Raw genomic sequence first — 14,889 nt, forward strand, 5'->3', positions numbered from 1 at the left:
CAAAACAAGTGGCCCAACAGTACTTGAGAGTCTTCCAAGATGTCCCTTCCCCCAGCCCGCCCCTCGGTGGAGAGGCGGCTCCGGGCACAGTGTGTGTACAGTTTGCATCGCCAACAACACGCGCGCGCGTCCGGGTGCGCGCGCCCGCCGATGCACGCACACACACACACACACGCACACACACATACACGCGCGCACATACACTCACACACACATACACACACACACACACACACACACACACACTCAGATCCGGGTTGGGGGGAGCTGCAGCGCGAGACAGCGCGAGCCTCCGAGAAAGCGCGAGACACGCCGGCGCGTGCAGCTCCCCGGACTCAGCTTCGTCCCGGCCGGAGCCCGGCGCCACCCGCAGTTGGTCCGCTCGCGCCCTTTCAGGGCATTTATGCGGCGGCCGGGTCCTCCCGCCGCAGCTTCCTCGGGTCCCCCCACCCCTGGCGTCCCCCCAACTCGCGGCCGAGGCTGCTGGGACTCGAACGTGGGTGTGTTGTTCGGGGGCTTCTGCCTGGGCGCGCTGCGGGTGCCACCTCCCGGGACTCTGCCCACTGGGTCTCTGGTTGCGGTAAGTTTCTTCGCCCACACTCTGGCGCTCTGTACTCAGCACTCCACCCTGTTCCGATCACAGCCACGCGCGACCGAACTGCCACTTTTCCTCCACGCTGATCCCGTCGCGGCAGCAAAGTTTCGCCCCAGCGCCTTCCTTTTCGCGCTGCGGGGCCACGGTGACATGTGTCAGGTTTCGACGTGGGGTCAGGGTCGTTCGGGGACCCAGCATCGCCACTTGTTGTTCCTTTGGATTTTACTTTGGGGGGTGGGGGGAGTGCAGAGCAACGAGATTTCTCTGTGGCTCCCGGGTAATTTATTTATTTAGTTGGTTAGTTTTGAATATGCAAAATGTTGTCCAGAGAGACTAAGGCTGGAGGAAGAGATGTGTCGAAACACCAGATGTGTTTGTTTACTCTTTTTCAAAAATGTTTGTTGTCTTTCTCTTTTCCTTCCCACTCTCCCCAAGGAGGAGAAACAGCAGTAAAAACATGTGGTAGTTAGAAGGGCACACTTTATTGATCAGACTGCTGACCTTTTTTTTTTTTTTTTTACTCTAGCGGGCAAGTGCATGCTTCTTGGGTCTTAGGCACTTCTGCGTTCATCCAGGAACATGAGAGGCATCTAGGGGACACTCCTTTTCTCTCTAGTTAAGAAACTCCTGGCCCCTGCTGACGCCCGAGATAACCACGCATTTCTCGGGCTAGTCCTGATCGCGTCTTCCACTTGTCCGCGAGCCAGCACAGCGGGCTTCCCTCGGGATCTGTCCTGGTTTTACTTTTATTCCACTTCGGAAACTGCTCCTTGCTCCCAGTGTGGGTGTTGTCGCGTCTTGCTCCTCCTGAGGGAGGGCTCTCCTGGGAGGGGCGCAGACACCTTTGTGAGGATGGAAGGGTTTCTTCCAGCTTTTTTTTCTTTCTTTCCTTTCCCTTTTTCTTTCTTTCTTTTTTTCTTTTTTCGTAATCATTGAATCCAATCCTGAGTGGATGGGACCAGCACAGAGCTGGGGGAAAGCCTCTTCATCCACGTCTGCCCCTTCGCGTTCACGTTCACGGAGAGGCACGTGTAACTGTGGGAGCTGGCCGGATCCATCAGGTGGTCAGATGCGCCCCGAAGTCCCATCTTAAAAGTGGGCCCAAGCCTGTATAGTGCTTGAAGGAAAAGTTGCCCTCCTGTCCCCAGACCCTAAGAAGCCTTAGGTAAGTTTCTCAGGACCTGAAGAGAAAAGGGTCATGCTTTTATTATTAGATGAAACTTCAAGACAAATATGTTTGCAGGTTTGTGTCCTTTGAAAGTGAAAATCAATGTGCATTTTGCAGAGCGTTTAGTCCAAACTGGCCAGGATTTGCGAGGCTCCGAACAATCGGGAATCCCCCAAGGAACTAGACCCATCTGTGTGTTTGTTTATTCAGCTCTTTAAGCAACAGATTTAAACCACTTGGTGGACAGCTGCTGTCTGCCAGGCTCACATCCTCCCCCACCTTTCCTCTCACCACGTGTTGAAATCCACTCAGTTCCTTGATCTTGCTGCTCATTCCTCGAATGTTACTTGCTCCCAGGTGGGCAGACATTGCCTGAAGAAGCCTGGGTGAGTTCTCAGAGGGGACATGAGAGAAAGATGGAGGATAGAAACGCTCCTTGGGAGTGTGTGAGGTGTGCAGTCTCTTTCAGAAGCACTCAAATAGTTATCTCCCCAACATAGCCACCAGGAAGTTGGAAGGAGAGTTACTTAGTAGCAGGTAAGCCCCGAGGGAGAAAGCCATGCATGCTCTGGTATCAGGTAGCTGAACTGGACATTTTCCAACTGGAAGTATTTGGAGAGATTTGCTTTAGAAAACAAGTTTGCCTGCAAGGCACATCTTTACGTGGTCTCCTAACTCCCAGCAGTGAAGGGAAGAGCTTATGTAAATGCGGGCCTGCATCTGAGGTAGAAACTGAGGTGAAGGTGGGCTCCCCAAAACGTTGCTCCCAAAGTCTGCTGTGTGCCATACCTCTTGGAGGAAATGCTTTATGTTGTGAAGAGGCCTGTTTATCTTTTCTGCCACTATGAGTTATGACTAAGGATATTCTCAGTGTACTGGAATTTTTAAATGCAGTGTTTGTTTAATGCTGCTAAACACCATTTGCAATTTTGATTTATTTGCATCTCCATTAATAGAGTACATATAGTTGCATGCACCATGATCATGAGGGCCATCATATTTATGACTGCAGTAGAGTTTTAGTTCCCTGTCCTCATTTCTTCCTTCCATGTATCTCTTCTTCCATCCCTCTTTTTGCTTAAATGGTTCATGTTCAGTAGCTATGCAGCTCAGCATTTCTCTAAGAAAGACATGGGGGCATAATTGATAACAAAAATTAAGAAAATTGTAGTTTATAAAGAGAGGAGAAACCTGTTGATATCTCCCTCTGGTTATGTGTGAGATGACCCACAGTCTAAAAAGATCCTCTTGAGGTTCACTTTTAGGTCTAAAAAGTAGAATTTATTCAGGAATATTTTTGACATTCAGCTTAAACGTGATTGCAATGGATAGATTGCACACATAAATGTGTCCATTGCTGTTCATCATATATTACAATAAATCAAGTAATTAAAAGGAACATGCATGTGAAAATAATAACTATACACAATTCATTATTCTTCCATCATTGCCTTATATTTTTGGATATTGTTATCACAGAATTCATACTTTTTTGGTGTGAAAGGAAACCTTAAGTTATTTGTAAAAGAAATGTACCGAATTAGCCAGCATTGGTGTTTCCTTTCTTTAAACTGAGGACAGTGCAGTAGTTTTACTTTGAAGAAACTTTGTTATTATCCAGAAACCTTAAATAAACGGAACTACTCATAATTAGTATATGAAGAAAATAGATCAGGGACCAGGCAAACACTGATATATGTGCACATAATCGATAATGAGAGGTTAGATTCTCTTTGCTCAAGTTTCAGACACACAGAACAACTCTTTGTGCACCTCTCTCAGATTATATTTTGTAGAAAGCATATTTAAATTTGTAAAGACAGCCAACTGGTTTGGCTCAGATTCTTACAGAATGTAACAATGTAATGATTAGAGTAAAAAAAATCAGATATTTGATGGCAGGAGAAAATGGGAAGAATACAGAACCTACTTATGTAAAAGAAATCATATTTGATATGTTTTAGGAGTGAAAGTTAGCTTTCTCTGGTCCACACCTTTGGCTCAGCCATTTATCTCTTAGATACTCTTAGATTAAAGTTATATCACTTCTCTCATATTTATCCATGAAAATAATTTACTTTCAAATTTTTTTTTGCTGTCTATATATTTGTACATGAGGTTTATCAGGTTCTCTGTTACTGCTTTCTTATGGTTTGGTTCTAAACTTTCAGCTACTTTGTTTATCAGAACTTCAAAGTGAACTGATAACTATTTTTATTTGTTTTATCTTCCATCTTAATTTAGCACTGCTGGGAGGGCTGTCTAAAAATCTGCTTAGTTCTCTTTTACAGCTTGTCATTGGTTAAATCAAAAGTCATTAATGGTGATGTCTATGAATTCTCATATTGTCTAGGGCTCTTCCCTTGTTTCTAATGTTGCTTGGTAAAATGAATGGTTACTGTCACATGCATATTTCCATGTCTAATACTTCTGATTTATTGTACATATATTTCTTTCCTGTGCTCTGTGTCTTCATCCATCTTCCACTCTATATTTTCCTGACAAAACAAATGCAAAAGTAACTACTTATAGTGAAATGTAAAGGAGTATTATTTCTCAGAGACCAGAGGTCAGGAGAGAGATGCTAGAGAAGATTAAGATTTGCTGTGGTATTGTTGCTAATATTAAACAAAGAAATAAACTACAAATAGAGCCTGCTTCTAATGAGCTGATTTCTAAATTTTGTATGTTAAAGCTATTTTTAAAAGTAATATCTTAGGTAATTTTATTTCTCCTCAAATATAGTAATATCCTCTGTTGGCGTTACTAATTTTAGTAAAATGTCTTACTTTGTAGTGAACTGATCTGGAGTTTGTGTTCTCTGAAACAGAGAATGGGATTAACCCTGTTCTGCTTTTGAAAGCATGTTATACATAAATGATTTGCAGCTACTGTTTTACCCTTTCAATTCTTTTTGCAATTGTGAACTTGTTCATTTTCTTTTATTTGGCACGCATTTGTTCACTTTTTCAACTTACCACCTACAACTGAAAGTCTAAAATCATTTCAGTTCATACTAATCTATATACAATTTTATTTTAAAAGCATTTTCCCCATAAGCCACCTATGCTGGCCCTGGTTAACCTTTTGATTGCCATGATTTGTGAAGTATGCATTCTTGAATTCAACTTTCCAATCAGTTCTGCTCGGCTCTCTTCCTCCTATGATTCACCAAGGATATCACACCATCCCTCCCCTTTATATTGATAGCTGTGTCACTTGGAACTGACATCTTCATCCCTTTCTGCTCTGGCAAATTATTTTCATTAGCAAGAGCGAATAAGATTTAATGTTGAAAAAGCACATCACTGTGAAGCAAATGAATTCCCAAGGGGTTTTAAAGCTCTCAGCATTTTTAGTCTATTAATGTTCTTCAATCCCCTTCAATTTATGTCTTGAAAGACTTAAAATATACTTTGTGAAGAGAATGTTGACTTAAAATTTATTTGTTTTTAACAGTTGCTTTTAAAGATTTTCCCAGCATGTCTAAAAGCTTATAGCATTGTGATGTCATATTTTTGGAAAAACAGGTCAAGGAACTTTCTCCAAATAAAAAATCCAGCTAGCAAGAACATAAAGGTGTTTCTTTCTCCTGGTATTCACTTATGCCTTTCTCCTCTGATCTCAACTTCTGTGTTTACTGGGTGGCATGTTCTGTGAATGCCTTTGTTACTGTTTCAGTGTTTACCTCTAATGAGAGCCATCATTTTGTAGTTTTTTTTCTAAGCCTTAGGAAAAAGTCACCTTGCTTCTTAATGTGTAAGACTAGAGGAAGCAAACAAATGTATGAGAGGTTTCTTCCTGCCTGGTGGTGAGGAGAAAGCTACAGAACACTATCTAAATATCTTAAAATCTCACCACTTGTAAGTGGTCACAATTCAAAAGGGAGCCTCAACATTTTTAAAAATTAGTCTTCACTGTTACTTCACCCAAAGTTTTGGTTCATTTCTTTCTAAGTCTCTGTGTTGACTTTTCAATTCCTTCTCCGAACCATTTGGAGCCCGCCTTTAGTTTAGCAAAAATGCCAGTTAAATGGCTCTTCACTATACAAGCTGAAGCTCTCGAGCTGGTCAGGTGCACCACTAGATATTTCAGTCATTAGTTTTTGACTTCCACATATCACTTCGTTGTCCGTGGGGACAAAACTCCTTTAGCATTAAGACTTCCTAAGCTACTCTTCTATTCAACATCTGGCATCCCATTAGGCCCATCAGATGAAAAAACCTCATGTAAGGTCTTACCGTTTTTCTCATTACAGTATACTCTGCCCTTCTTAATGTTGTTCAAAATAGAATGGGCTGTTTCCCACCTAGACATGTTTCTCCTAGTCTCCATCTGGAATGCTGTACTCTAAGGTGTCTTTGCCAACTTCAGCTCCCTGCTCAATGTATCTATACTATAGAACACTCTGTTTTCATATAATGCACATCCTCATGGACTGTACTCCATCATTTTTAGGGCATAATATTTTTCTCCATAGCTCTAACTTATACTGGAATTTATAAAAGTTCCTCCAGTATCATGTATATTAAATGATGATATACATCTGGTGTGTTGTATTTTCCATGATGGTATATAACCAATGTGGTGTAAAATCAGCAATAAAATAATCTAGAGTGGTGAATATTTGATTATGATTTATATCTAGCATGTTGTCTTTTCCTATGATGATATAGATTCAATGTGACATATACTCAATGATGTTATAATTTTAGTGTGATATATTTTCCATGATGATGTACATGCTATGTGTGTTTTCATGATGAGGATATCTAGTGTGTGTGTGTGTGTGTGTGTGTGTGTGTGTGTTTTCATGATGATATCTTATCTGCTGTAGTATATATTCCATGTTGGTATCTATCCACTGTGGTAAATATTGCACGATAATGTGGCTCCAGTGTGATTTACATTTCATGATGGTAGACATTACATATAATGCATATTTCATAGACTTGCAGGTTTTGCTCTGTTCTTTAATTGCGCTTAGAACATCAATTTGCATTGGCTAAGAACTCCATAAACCAATACTGAATGAAGAACGAGTACTTTACAGGAGACCCAAGGTATTACTACCAACTGTATCATATCTCAACTTGTTTTAATGCCTTCATAATATATTTTTATTTTGTTTTTTCATCCTATAATATTTGAATGTCATACCACATTGGAAAAACTATTTACTATTGTATTGGCAAAGTCATGGCTCTTGGCTTTGGTGGGTACAAATCACCAGTTTCCTGTGTCTTCAGAGGTAGCCCCTTGCTGTCCTGGAAAATGCTATATAGACCAGGTTGACTTTGAAGTTATGGCACTCCTCCTGCCTCTCTTTCCTTCTTTTTATTTGTGAGAAACAATATTGCATTTTACTGATAAAATTGTGAGTAGGAAGTTTTGGTTTTAGACTTATTTAGACCAACTGTCAATAGGTGAGTGTTTCAACATAATGCTTTTTAACGCGAGTTAAACTGGCCTATTTTGCATTATATCTTAAGAATAGTATCAGTACTATCTATACATGTTTCTAATGGCTATAGATTCAACATACCATAAGTAAACCAGGTTTTTCTGGAACTGATTGCAGAGATATGGAGAAAAGAATGAACAAGTCAAGATTTTACCTATATGGAAAGAATCTTACACTTTTATAAGTGGAAACATGCTAAGTTAACAAATTCCTCTATCTGTCCATCTATCCATACACACATCTTTCCGCCTTAAACAGAGCAAATTGGAGGCTTATACTTTGATGAAAAGTCCATGTCTCCAAATTTAAAACCTCAGACAGTTTGTTGAAATTGCCCATGGCTACTGACACATGAATAACAGATGCGACGCTCTGCGTAATGCCACCCAGCCATTTTCTTATGACTGCAAAGCACCGCCGCTCCCTCTCAGTGCTATGTTCATAACTAGTATTTCATTAGCTTGCTTAAACATTTATTCTATATTGCAGATATCTCAAGAATGAGAAGAGAGTTTTTGCTATTTTCTACGGCTAAAGAAGGAGAAACAGGACTCTACCCAGACTGCCTTGTCTTATTTTTCTTCTTCCTTCTTCCCTTATTATCTCCTTTGTTCAATAATGTTTGAGAATCTCTGAAACAAGGCAGCACCGTGACTTATTTACATTTTTCCTCTTCCCCAACAAAACTTGTCTCCCTCTCTGAGCTTCAGTTCCTCTTTCCCTGCCCCTTGAATACTCAGTGTCTTCCATGGCTCCATCCGATTATTCTATTTGGCAATATCCTTTGTCATTGTTGGAAGAAGGAAACATTGCATTCAAGGATTTTTAATGATAATTTTGCAAATCAGAATGAGAATGGTGATGAAAAGTTTTGAAAATATCTTAATTGCTATCCCAGATAGGAAAAGTAGCCAGCTTGGCTTAATATACAAATCTCCATGTTCAGAACCCAGAGGCCCACATTTTGGTTTGACAGCTAACTATATCTATTATTGTTGTGTGATTTTTAGATGATACTTCCTCCAAAATTAAAAAAGATACTGGATTAGTTTTCAGATTACTTCCAACTAAAGCATCTTAAGAAACATATGGAATCAAGTCTGAAGCTACAAAATATTCCCTACTTGCTAACACATAAATCTATACATAAGAATGAAAGAAGAAAAACACATCTGAAAATAGAAACAACGCCAACAAAAATTATCATTACTTTGCTTCCATTATATATCATAAAATACAATGATTCATTTAAAATTCAAGGCTGTTTTTCATGTTGTTTTATCCTATAAGGTCTCTAGATCACTCTTTTCCCAGACAAGAAGCAGAACCTCCTTTTATTTAGCCAGGATGCTAAAACAAGGGTGAATGATATGTGGAGGTGCTGAACAAAGGTCAAGAAACACGCCGAACCACTTGGAATTCTCTTCTCTGAGGTTCAGAGAATTCACATTCTATAAATATTAATTTACTCACATTTTGTCCTAGTCCTCATTTGAGGCATATATTTAGCTGTTGATAATACTAATGCAGAAATAGCTGGACATGTATTTGATAAACTTTGTCTTTTTATAATTAGTTTAAATTAGTGAACTGGCCAACTTTCTCAGAGGTCAAGATGCTTTTATCTAAGCCTGATGACCTGAGTTCGATCCTCAAGACTTACTTATAGAATCCTAAAAGTTGTTTTCTAGCCTCTGCTTGCACTTGGGGTCACATAGCTCGCATATACCCCCATATGGTGTGGGTTGATTTTTATTTATTTGTCAAAAACCTAAATATACCTGAGAAGAGAGTCGAGTGTCTACAGAGATTGCCTGTAGGCATGTCTGTGGAACATTTTCTTTATATATAACTGATGTAACAGTCAAATCTGGGCAGGTGGGGCTAGACTACATAAGACAAGTATCTAAACAAGCCAGAAGGAGCAATCTAGTAAGCAGAATGTTTTTCCTGGATTTCGCTTCAGTTCCTGCCACCAGGATCTGACTTTGGCATTCCTTGGTGATGTGTCTTGCAACCCAAATAACCTTTTCCTATCCAGTTGCTTTTAGCCATGGTATTTATCACAGCAAAAGAAAACAAACTAAAGCAGAAATTGATACCACATAATGGTTGTTAGTGTGGTGTATAGGAGGGAGGAGGGGCTGAAAAGACCTTGAATACTTGGAGCTTAATGGGCTGTTCTGTTGTTGCATGGAAGACAAGAATGTTGAACTACAGACAATGCAAGCCCTGACTTATACTTTCAGAGGGAAGCAAGGACTCTTTGGGGGCTATTTGTGTGATATTTTCTATGAAACTAGTAAAAATGAAACTTGTTCTCCACTGTGACAATAGATGCTCGTCAACTAGTGCTAAAGAATAAACTTTGATTAGTAAGAGACTAGCATCCTGAAGGTGAAATCTTCTGAGAAGTATCCCCCTCCTCGAGTTAGCCCATAGAAACTGTGGTCTGGTGGAGCCCAAGGCCAGATCTAAAACTGGAAAGCAGGACTTGACAATGTTAGAGTCTTCTATATGGTGCTCATTTTGAAGTCATGAATATCAGTTAAGGCTTGACTCTTTGAGAGACTAGGAAGAGCCATTGGAGAATGTGCAGTCCCAGTTGCAGTGTGGACCCCCAGGTTATTGGAGATCCCAGGACTGGGATGACCACCAAGGTCAGCAGTGCAGTTAGCCTGAGCCTGCCAGACAAGCTGTGTATTTGTTGACAATGGAAAAGCCAGAGAACTGGCCCTGTCCAGGTTTATTGGAGCCCAAAAGATCATGAGTCCTAGATTTCAGACCCTGGGCTGAAAGATTGGGAGATACTTGTTGGATTTTGTCTTGCTCAAGTGTGATTGTTTTTATGCATCTGTCCTCCCCTTTTGGAGGTAAGAAAGCTTTCATTTGTTTTGGTTTTTATAGGAAGCCACAGTTAAATGATTTTAGAATTTTAACGAGATGTTGAACTTTCAAACCATTGGAATTTTTACGGACTGGGTTTTTAAAAAAATGTTGTGCTGTATTAATATTATAATATTGACAGACATCTTGGGCACAAACAAGAATGAGATAATTATGGCTTAATAGTGATCTGTTCGTGTGGAAAATTCGCAAATGATGGATTATATTGTTTCCTTTTTGCCAATTTCATACAAATTTAGGCTTGAGTGTGAAGAGACAATCTCAGCTGAGGAATTTCCACCATAGATGACATGTCTGGGGAAGGGAACATTTTCTTTCTTGCTATAATTTCTTTCTTGCTCACTTGATTGATGTAGGAGAGACAAGTTCACTCAGATGCTTCCATCTCTTGACAGGAGAGCCTAGGCTGTATATTAAAAGAAGCTAAGAAAGCAGAGAGGAAGGAACAAGTTAGTAAACAAGCATTCTTCCATAGTCTGTGCTTCGATTTCTGCCTTAACGTCCCTCCAGGATGGGACATAATCTTTAAGTCAAATAAGTCTTGCACACTCCCTCAATGTTGGGTAGGTCTTTTTTTCCCCAACTTGCCAAAAGCTAAAGTCATGTAAGCAAAGGTAAGCAATTTGAGAAAATGCTGTCAGACTGGCCCAAGGCGGTGAAAAGAACTACAGATGGACTGTCTTTCTCAACATTGCTTGGATCACGAAGAACTGGGATTATTATACAGTTTACTACATCAGAAGTTTTACGCAAGTCTCTTGAAATGGTTTTCTTCTTTGCATGAGTATTGCTTACTGATTTTTATCCCTAACCCTTGGCTGTGTGATAGATAATACTCATATCAAATGCACTTATTAGAACAAGAATATAGTCTCACTTCAGGGCCTTTTTTTGTCTCAATTAGACCACTAGAAAAAGTCAACAATATAGAAGAACAGGTACAAGAAGTTCTAACTTGTCAGAAGAATAGGCAAGAATCTGTAAGTCTTTAGAATCGCATAAAGTTGCAGTCATTAATATTTCAAAAAGACTTTTCCTTGTCACAGAAATATGCATTCCTGTATACAGAATATGCATACTGTGAATAAAAATAAAACTACTTGAGAGTCTGATACCTTTTCCAGTTAAAATAGTGGTAAAGTATACCTAACTTTAACTTTAAATTTTTGGTATATGGATGTTTTGCCTACATGAATGTTTGTGCATCATCTGTGTGCCTGCTGCCGGCAAAGCCCAGGAGAAGTGGTGCATCCCCTTGAACTGCAGTTACAGATGGTAATGAGCCTCCATGTGGATATTAAGAAAAGAACCTGGCTCCTCTGGAGGAGACGTCATGCTTTTAACTGATGAGCTGTCTCTCCAGTCCCTACTATGAGCATATTTTGAGTTTATGCATACAAAAAATATGACAGAAAAAATACAGAACTCATGGACCATGAAATCAATGTTCATTTGTTATCACAAGAACTGCATTTATTATGGGAAGATATTTTAAAACTTGAATGTGAATGAATAATTCTACTTTTACAAGTCATGAAACAGTGTAAATGTACTTGATTATTTACAAAAAAGTTATACATTTGAAGTTTCATTTTAAGGTAAGATGTATGTTTCTGTATTTTACAGCCTCGTGTTTTTCTCAGAAAATTATCACCCTTAATAGGATTTGTTAATGAAAATTCATCTTAAAACATTAATCTTTCATAATCATTTCAAGTTCCTTTCTCCATTTTTCCATCAAAGATTTTTGGTATATGGTAAACTATATTCCATTTCAGTGTGATTCCTTACATTTTGATGAGTATGGAGCTGCATCCCTTGCCAGCACAATTGAAATACAGGGCCTCTTCACTACCTTCATTTCTTTCATATATCTACCTCTTAGTAGTCCTCCCTGATTCCTGCTCCTTGGGTGACCACTGGGTCTCAGGTGTGTCTGTGTGGTTATAACTTTCTTGTCATTGTCAGAATCTATTTTATTTTTTTCCTTTGTAATTGCTTAGGGTTTCAAATTCTCTCGGTTTTCATTCAGATACATTCATCCATATGTGTGTGTATACATATTCTGTATATCCATATATATGTATAGATATATATCCATGCATATATATGACCAAGAAAATGCTGACCAACCTATACATATATATGAACTAAACAACATGTACATATATAATAGATAAACATATACATGAACAAAATAATCTTTTCCGTTTAACAATATCTATGACTAGTCTTAGGGTTTTGTCAAAGTTCTTCCCAGCCCTAGATCCACTATCAGTCTCTCCCTCTTGCTCTCATTTAAAAAAAGTCCTTGTTCCCATAGGTGTTTATTTTTTATATCTTTACAGTCTTTGGAATTTTTGTTTGATTGGAATAGATGAGGTCTATTCATGTAATTATGTCTTTCAAAAGAAAGAGGCTCATTATCAACTATTTAATAATACTCAATTGTTTATTCATCTCTCAATCAGTGGTCGTATTTCATTTCAACTGCATATACACTCATGGAAAGATTAATAAGAAGAATACAAGAATCTGAGAGTAGAAAAGTATCTTTGAAATAATAAAATTAAATTAATTCTCTAATTCCTATTCAAAGCCTAATAGAAATGTAGCTTGGAGATTGTTATCTGAAAGTGTCCGTCAAATTGTCTATGGGCAGCAATATATACAAAAAGGGAATGTCCAGAGGAGCTTTGAAGAACAAATTATGAGTTTGGAGGTGTTGCAGAATATTATTTTAAGATGTGTTATATTTGTTTATGCTGTGGAATGTTTGTTCAGTGATGCACAGATATGTTTGTTTCTTTTATGTTGAATTTGACTTCATGGCTTGCTGTGTAGCTGAGTGACTGGCCCCTGATATCTTCTTCTTCTTCTCCCCCTGCTCCTTATTCACTCTTCCCTAATTTCTCCTTTTATTTGTTCTCTCTGCCTGCCAGCCCTTCCTATCCTTTCTCCTGTCTCGCTATTGGCAGTTCAGCTCTTTATTATTATTTATATATATTATTATTATTGTTGTTATTATTATATTTATTAGGCATTTAGACAGGCAAAGGAATGCAGCTTTGCAGAGTTAAACAAATGCAACATAAAAGAATGAAATACAACTTTGCATCATTAAACAAATATTCCATATAACAAAACAAATGTTGCAGATTTTAAAATAACGTTCCACAATAGAAGGGGATACGTTGAAATGGAAATGAAGCTGGCATGCTAAGATAGGTCTGAACACGGACAGTGTGGGGATGTGCCTGCTGTGTTTGATCTATGTGGGCATCAGAATGTAGAGGAGGAACTGACCTTATATCATCTTGGAGAATGGCTTCCTTGCACTTCTGTGAATAAACAAACAAACAGAACGTGCTGTCATAATGTCCAGTCCAACATAGTTTAGTTGCTGTAAATTTGTTCCTTACCTTGAATGACCTCAGTTGTAGTCAATTAGCCCTTGCTTTGTCTTTATGTCTTCAACTTGCCCAGCAGATTTCATAATACAACCTTTTGTACATCTGGAGTTGTCTTTCTCAAGAGTTTTCTTTCTTTCTTTCTTTCTTGGTCTAATGAATTCAGTTTTCTTAAACAGTATCTATGTAACAAAATAATGCATTTAAGAAAAATAATATTTGCTGAGTTTTCCTTGTAACATGTATTAAGGGGTGAATAGTACACAGTAAGCATGATCTACTCAATATTTGTTAACAAACTAATTTTTTGTTAATAATCCTGTCATTTATTTTATATAAATATCCATTAGTATAGAATGGGAATCTTTGCTTTAATATGTGTTTTGTATCTTTGTCAAATTTGTGATTCTTTAATCCGTTTCATATGCTGTCAATTGTTCAAAGAAACTCTGATCTTTTTGTTTGTCAGAAATTGTGCCACCAATAACTACTATTAATTTATTATATATTTCTTTCAATTATCTTTTAAAAGTTTAGCCATAAAGTACCCAAGAATAGAGCCCATGGCTCTGACTAAAGATGCACTCTTGGGGAGTTTCTACACAGAGATGAAACTCCAGTTTAGGAAAGCCAGTGATGATAAGCAGTCGTGTCCATTGTTTCTGTAATCCTAGGCTTCCTGTTTCAGTGGCCATCAGCAATTAGTACAGACTGAAAGAGGCAAAGTACTTCTGCCTGCAAAATATGCAGCAATAGGAGAGATCCATGGAATGTATCTTTTCCCAAATGTTGAGAAAATTTGCAGAGTTAAACAAACAGTAAATGACCTAAGTCCAAATTAGCTTGGAGAGAATTTCCCCATATTTTCTTGGTTCAGATACTCTGATCTCCTCAATGAGTAACAATGTCAGTAACAGAAGCAAGTTTGGGCCCAACTTGTTTTTAACAAATCTGTGCCAGATTGGTTTCTTTTATCCATCCATCCATCATCCATCCATCCATCCATCCATCATCCATCCATCCATCCATCCATCCATCCATCATCCATCTCACTCCCAAACCATCTGTTTAATAGCCTGCTTTAGAATTTTGTTGATAGTGATGAGCTCACTGATCTTTATTTTCCAGTCTTATTATCATAAAACAGCAGCAGCAGCAGGAGCAACAACAACAACAACAAAAACAAAAATAAAACAAAAAAACAAATGCAAGTTTGCTTCCTAAGTGTACTTTGTCTGTTCTCCTCTTTATCCTTTTGAGATTTTTAACTGTGGTTCAATGGTAGCGCTTACAGGCTTTCTAACAAATGTATTAAAACTTTGATACTGTGGTTCTCTACACTTAC

At 38.5% G+C, this 14,889-nt stretch overlaps 1 protein-coding gene across 1 annotated transcript in view; it reads left to right on the top strand.

Moving 5' to 3' along the window:
• The first annotated feature begins 224 nt into the window (after positions 1 to 224).
• The window catches only part of Foxp2 (forkhead box P2), a 508,049-nt gene continuing 493,384 nt past the window's right edge, over positions 225 to 14,889 (top strand). Inside the window, 1 exon segment of the mRNA XM_038318756.1 lies at positions 225 to 580. The gene's annotated coding sequence lies outside the window, so the exon portion shown is untranslated.

This window comes from Arvicola amphibius, chromosome 2 (genome assembly GCF_903992535.2).
Source record: "Arvicola amphibius chromosome 2, mArvAmp1.2, whole genome shotgun sequence".
Lineage (NCBI taxonomy): Eukaryota > Metazoa > Chordata > Mammalia > Rodentia > Cricetidae > Arvicola > Arvicola amphibius.